General features: G+C 38.0%; 1 long non-coding RNA gene across 1 annotated transcript; it reads left to right on the forward strand.

Moving 5' to 3' along the window:
• The first annotated feature begins 361 nt into the window (after positions 1–361).
• Positions 362–2,476, forward strand: LOC140855509 (uncharacterized). Its single transcript, XR_012138420.1, has 3 exons — positions 362–434; positions 1,403–1,515; positions 2,361–2,476. It is a non-coding gene; the product is annotated as an uncharacterized lncRNA (long non-coding RNA).
• Positions 2,477–7,599: the final 5,123 nt, after the last annotated feature.

Below are 7,599 nucleotides of genomic sequence, written 5' to 3' on the forward strand. Positions count from 1 at the left end.
GAAACTGGTTTTGGAATTTGGATGAGACTAAAGCAATGGTGGAGCCAAAAATATCTGGAGCCGGTTGGCCCCTCTGGTTTCCTAAAATCCGATTACACAATGTTGAGGCACAACTAAAACTCCCTCTCAATCTGCATTTGTGCTAACCACCTCATACCTAATAAGAGAAATTCTGTAACGACCCAGAAAAAAAAAAAAAAACAGAGGAATCGGGAGGAAGAAGACTCCCGTTGAGAGTCTTCTTCCCACCGTGAAAAAGAGTGGGGAATCCGAGTAAAAACCGGATTCCTCCTCTATAAAATCCCCTTTCCCCTTCCTTTAGGTTTTATCACGGGATTTTGAGAGATTGAGGGATTTTTTTCAAAAGGATCCGCGGGTTCTTAGATGGAAAAGAAAAAGATTGCCGGAGTTCTTCTCGGCTGCCGGAGCTCGAGGTAAGCCCCTCCCCTTCTTCCTCTCCCTCTTCCCTTTCTCCCCTGGCCCAAAGCCTCGCCGTCGGCCACCGTCTTCGCCGGAAAATCCATGAACAAGAAATCCCCTGTTTTTCCGATCTCTTTTTGATTTTTTGCCGGCCGAACCTCACCGCCGGCCGTCCATTGCTCACCGCCGCCTCCACCTGTTGCCGGATCTCCGGCCAAGCCGTCGGAGCCCGAGCCATCGAGGGGGGGGACCTCACGGTCCTCCCCTGTTTCAGCCAAGGGAGGCCGCGGGAAGAAAAGAAGAAAGGAAGAAGAAGAAGAAAAGAAAAAGAAAAGAAAAAGGAAAAAAAAAGAAAAAGAAAAGAAAAAAGGAAAAAGAAAAAGAAAAGAAAAGAAAAAGAGAAAAATAAAAATAAAAATAAAATAAAATAAGAAGAAGAAGGAGAGAATTTTCCTCTCTCTCCTTTCTCTCTTCTTTCTCTCTCTTTTCTCTCTCCTCTCTCTACCTTCTCTCTACATTTTCTCTCTCTAGATTCTCTCTCTAGACTTTTCTCTCTCTTACGGATTTTGTCTCTCTAGGATCTTTTCTTCCTCTCTGATTGCATCATGAATCCTAGAATAAACTTGAAGATGAAAATAAGATGATCTTAGGTTGCTCCGAAATTCGTGCAGTAGATCTGATCCCAGTTCGATCCTATTCAAAATTTGTAACACTTGATTCATATTGAGTTACCCTGATAGGACCTCTGATGATCTCGATCATGAGTGCCTCATCGGAAGGATATGAAGATTTCTCTCTCCACTTTCTCTCTCTACTTTCTCTCTCTAGAATTTTCTCTCTCTAGAAGTCTTATGGATCAGTGGAGGATCCAGATACTTAGGTAAATCCTAATTTTGGTTAATTCTAAGAGAGATCCTAGATTTGTGTTATCAGATCGATTATCGATAATTTTCTCCATATATGTGATTTTTATATTGATCAGGGTTATGAAGAGATGATTGTCTGCATATGATATCGAGTGGAATATCTTGTTAGAGAAATTCATAAATCAAAGAAGAACATTGATTTCTGTGTTTGGATCAGTCACCGGTAAAGGTAAGAATCCCTGTACATGATCACTATTATGTATATGCTATTTTACTGTTGGTCTTGCATCGTTGGTTTTGCATCGTCGGATTTGAGATCGATGAATTTATTATACCTGAGATACTGTTATTTGATTTTGAGCAATGAGTATGTTATGTCAATATATATGTATCAGAGATGGATGGCATGATTATATAGATATGACATATCTGAATTGATCATAATGCAAGACATAATTGATTGATGAAATCAACACATAATGATTAAATGAAAAGAAAGAGATATATGGTATGGACTAGCCTTGTCATGTGGAACAGCCGGCCAGGAGCTTATGCCTGGGACAGCCCGCCAGGAGCTTATGCCTGGGACAGCCCCCACTGGCTTACAGGTGGATCAGCCGGCCAGGAGCTCATGCCTGGGACAGCCCGCCAGGAGCTTATGCCTGGGACAGCCTCTCACGGGCTTGGGTACGTGGGACAGCCGGCCAGGAGCTCATCCTGGGACAGTCTTGAAAGACTTTTTAAGTGGATTCGATCCGGATGATGACTGAGGTATAGACTTGGATAGTCCAGAGCCAGCAAGAAAAGGTTAAAAATCATGTGATTATGAAAAGAGAAATGAACGATAAAACATGAGATAATTGTTGAGCAAAAGTATTTTACCTGTTAACATATGATGATGCATCTATTTTGACAAAACAGAAAATTTATGAATGTTTGCATTATTCTGGACATTGAACATGAGATTTTATATTTTAGTGCTATTCTTTATTTTCAGACTATATTACTATATCAGTGTGATATGGGAATTCTTACTGGGCTGTAAAGCTCACACCCCTTCATCTTTCTTTTCAGAGATACAGGATGTTCATGATTAGCCATGGCTTAGATCTATGGGTGAGCAGATGGATAAATAGAGTGTCATAGTATCTGATCAGAGAATTGAAGGAATGTTAATTGTTATTATGCAAGTTTTATGAATTACTGTTGAAATTAAATATTATGGTTGATAAGATTGTAATGATTTATTTTGGCCTTGCATATTCTTTAGGGCTTGCTCTAAGGAGTGTGCGGCCATCACGTATCCGACCCGGGTGTTGGGTTCGGGGCGTGACAAATTCTTTGTGCACTGTGGGCGGTGTAAAAAATTTGACATGGAATACACTGCTTTATGTAATTGGTCCATGTAGCTACCGCTTTCTAACGCACATTTAACGCTTGTGGTTTTACTTTTTCGTTTAAAAAATTTACATGACGAAAATATCCCTGCTCTTTAGAAAAAATTATGACATCCTGTGACATATTATGACTTCTTATATGGAGGATATCATAATATGGCCCAGAAAATTATTATATTCTATGACATATTATAACATCTTACGTCAAATTATAACTTCTTGCATGTAGGATATCATAATATGACTAACGATATCATAATATGACTAAGGATGTCATAATATGGTATGGGATGTCATAATATAGAAGAAATATTTTTGTCCAATCACTTTTCTATGCGCATTTAATGCGTACAGTTTTGTTTTTTCATTTGAAAATTTTGAATGAGAAAAATATCCTTATTTTTTAAAAAAATTATGACATCTTGTAGTATATTATGACATCTTGCATTAAAATTATGACTTCCTGCAGGATGTTATAATATGAACATAAAATGTCATAATTTTTTTCAAATGATAAGGCTATTTTCGTCATTCAAAATTTTTAAATAAAAAAGTGAAACTACAAGCATTAAATGTGCGTTAGAAAGCGGTGGCTACGTAAACCAATCACATAAAGTGGTGCACTCTACGTCAAATTTTCTGCACCACGTGTGATGCACAAAGAATTTCGCCACCTAATAATGGTTCCCGATTTCCTTGGAAGCCATAATCCTCTAACTTTAGAGTGAATCTAGGCTCCTTCCACTTCTGATTCACTACTATATAAGATTTATATTCCCCACTATATCGTTACTGATATCATTACCGATCCATTTTCCATATTATTGTTGATTCACTTCATTTTGAAACATATAATCTGCGTATATATACTGATGCATTGAGACAGTTGTGATTTTTTTTTTTTTTGGAGAAAAGTGAAAGGAGTGAGGCACTCCTCCCATGAATTTTATTAATGTGTAAGCAAATTGCAAGAGCTTCGTTCATCAAAAAAGGTAAAGCAAGCGTCTTCAGAGCAGGCTAAACTTTACATGGTTCTATGGGTTGCGTGGTTTTCCTCCACGAGCACTTCAGAGCAGGCCTCTTGAAGAGAACATCAAAATGCTTATAGCTGGCTCCTTTGCTCGTCCATGATCAATATTCTTGAGGTTCTGCCATCGTCAGGTCGTCATAGAAGGCAATCATGACCCCTATATTTTCCTTATTTTTTAGCTATTTATTTTTAGAAGAATAGTATTGCTCGAAACCATCTTGGTCATCTTACAAACATGGCGTCCTTAGAAGAGAATTATGGCTGAAGACGATTTTGATTACCTTCCTATAATGACCATAATTTCCTTTCAGTATTGTCATTGTATGTTTTTTCCATAGTCGCTGTAACTTTTTCTGATCGTTAGGATTCCATTCATTTACAACTTGTATATATGCACAAAGCAGTGACATGCAATTGAATACAATGAGATTTCTTTTTTCGAAGATAAAGGGAGGTCAAACACATCCAGTACTTTATTGGAGAAAAGAGCTAGAAAAGGAAATTGAAGAGCCAAAAGTAAAGACAAGACTAATCTAACTTCAACACATGCAGCAAACACAAAGAGATTTCATACTCTATCTTTTTTGTTTTACTTATCACCCTCCAACACTATCTAGCTACCTAACCCACTTAGATAACTCACTGATGCTTTTTGCTTGCATTATTAGTTCTAGGTGTTTGGGTCTCTGGAATCACGGATTGTGCTATCAGTGTCGTGCTCATGCGAACAAAGTGGAATGGTGGTGGTTACATTGCTCATCATATATGCCTGGCTTTGAAAGAACATATTTTCCAAGGTATGAGACAAAGTGCTCGATTGATTGTATTAAAGACTTCCACCTGGCTCATGAATTTCTTGAGGTTATTATTTTAGAGGATCCATTGATAGTAGAGGAAAACTGTGGCTCTTTCTAGGCAATTTCTATGCCTTCGCAGATAACTTAATTTTTTTAGGACTTGCCGCCTCCCTATTTCCTCAGTATCAACTTTGATGATGGTAGCTTTTGGGGGAGCTAGCTTTATGATTAGGATTGCTGGTGGTGCTTTGATAGCCATAGATGGTGTCAGGATCTTTGATATGAGTGTTCTAGTGGTAAAATTGCGTACGGCACGGGAGGAGTTGATTTATGCCACATAGATATTGATGGCATCATCCCAAATTTGTTTACAGGAAGACTCCTTAACAAATATTAGATGGCTTTTATATCCATAGTATGCTGATGTCAGATTCCATCCCCTTCTACAAGATTGCTGGATATTGGTGTATACATTTCTTTGCATTGAGGTATCACATGTGTAGAGGGAAGTTAATATTGCAACCAATTGGATTGTGCCTTATGTGACCAATCACATTGGAACTATGTTATGGGTTGCTTAAACAAATCTTCCAATTCAATATTTTGTTTGTTGATTCCCACGGATGCAATTATTCTCGAATGGTTTAATTTATCCAATTTACTAAATCTTTCAGTTAATAGCACAGTTATTGCATGTCCTATTAATCTCGGCAACGGATGTCGGTCCCATCTTATATGAAAAGAAAATTAGAAGATTCTCAGATAAGTCATTCTTTATTTTACTTTCTCTAAAAACTCTCTCTCTCTCTCTCTCTCTCTCTCTCTCTCTCTCTCTCTCTCTCTCTCTCGTTATTTTTCTAAAATTTAATTAACTTGAGCATCAGGGAATTGATGGACAAACTCCAACAAAAAGAGTTCATTTATAGGTCGGTCTTGAATTACTAAGTTCAACTAGATTCACCACCAGCATTCTACTCATTGGCCACAACTTATCTCTCTGGTGCAGAACCGCTGACCTTATCCCATCACCTTGGACCTCAATATTCACTTCAGATTCTAGGGGCAATAGGTCCCACTGCTTCTAAGTTCTTAAGATACAGTTTCCAATTCCCATGGAAGCCTCCGTCCTTCAACTTTAGCTCCTCATGTCCTTCAAGGCAACAAAGCATCATCTAAAGTTGTAAAAGAAAGTGAAGGCAGTATATTATTACCCACTATGTAAGAGAGATGAGCACTTATCCTTGCTACTTCTATAATTTGGAACGACACCAAGAAACCGTTGATCAAATATAAGCACACATTATCATCATTCATTCACAACTATTCTGATCTCTTCGTCAGCTGTGTTATTTAGATCGTCATGTCATGCTCCAAAATCCGTATTGGATATCTATCCGACTAAACTACATAATGGGCACATGGATATTAATGAAATTCTATGGTTGCCATTTTTTATTGGTGTGAGGAACTTTTCTAACAATAACTTTGATCACCCATTTTTGAAGGGCCAAAAATGTAGGTATTATAAAACTTTGCAAAATATTTTTGTTCTCTTGTATCCGTACGTTAATTTGTAAAGCTGGAATGAGACATACGTATAGCAGATGTCCTCAACAAATGACACCTTCACATTTTATGTTTAAAGTTTCGATATTAAAGGTATATATAATTTAGTTATATTATAATTTATCTTACTTATGAGTCCTCGTAGTTCCTTTACTCTCGCACCATGTTGGACACGTGTCTGAATCATGTTCTTTTATTTGTGTGCAAAAAGCACACTGCCTATCAGCTTCATTGAGAACTGCCAAAACTTGATTTCAATTGAAAAGTTTATTAACATGATTTTATGTGGTACAGATTTGCAGAAAAATTTTCATTAAAGTTATTGCTCGATACAATTTTAATTTTCGTTAAACTCTATTAGAGTAAATGGGAAAGAAAAAATTAGGAAGCGTGAAAAAGAAGATGGCTGACGTGTAGCATTATTACTTAACCCATGTTTGAGTATTCACCGGTATCGATCTAATAGAGTTGTGATCGTTGTTATGTGTCCGTGTCCTTAAGAATAACACTTCTTTTTACTTCTTTTCACAAAGAAATATGTTAGAAATACTATGAAATTTGATTTTCAAAATGTAAATGATTTTATTTGAAAAAAAATCTGTTTGTGAAAATCTGTTATAAATTATAAGAAATTTGATTTTCAAAACTGGAATGATTTTATTTGAAAAAATCCGTTTCAAATCCAAAAAGCCGTTTGAATGAAGACTAAAGGGTTCAAACTCGCGGTGTTTTGAGAAAAATGCCAGCCAATCAACCACTGCAACGGTTGGTTGCTTGGGTCTATCATTTATCATTTTAAAAAGATCTAACAAACTCGACACCTAAAACATAGCTGTACGGCAATATAAAGCCAATAAGTTTCAGATGAGGGATGGGAAATGCTGCAAGCGCGACTAGAGTGAATTCATGAAGAATTTTTTCGCCCCATCATGAGTATTAGCCCTACATAGTGGAATCTTTAGTTACTCTTAGTCATAATCCTGAAGATTTAGTTGCCTTGCGTAGACCCATTCATTCTTTGATCCATTTATTTCCATAGATTTTTGGACTCTGTAGAGTTAATTCTTCATCAGTTTGATATTTATTTACTGGTGTTCCATGGGAAATTCAAATATCTATGGATCCATATGGTTCAAGTTCAGATTGCTAGAAATATTGGGCAACATTATAGTGCTTTGAGCTGGTTTAGTTTATGCTTGAGAATGCAAACAAATGGTTGCTTGAATTGATTTTGTTAAGATTTGACACCCACAGCGAGGTCCGCGATGAAAAATGGAGTCCAACGAGCCCAAGATCACCTCAAACGGAGTCCGGATGGTCAAGATACGTTCGATTGAAATTGGCATGAAGTTCGGAGCGGTGGAGGACTGGCGGCGGGCTGGCAGAGGCACAGCCGCGCGCGGTGGTGTGCGGCCCAGGCGTGGCAGCGCGCGGAGTCCAGTCTAGTGTGCAGCGTGTGGCCCAGGCTCGGGCGCATGCATGCGGGGCGCAGCCCAGGCCCATGCACGCTCGCACGGGAGCCC

Source organism: Elaeis guineensis, chromosome 2 (assembly GCF_000442705.2).
Source record: "Elaeis guineensis isolate ETL-2024a chromosome 2, EG11, whole genome shotgun sequence".
Classification (NCBI taxonomy): Eukaryota; Viridiplantae; Streptophyta; class Magnoliopsida; order Arecales; family Arecaceae; genus Elaeis; species Elaeis guineensis.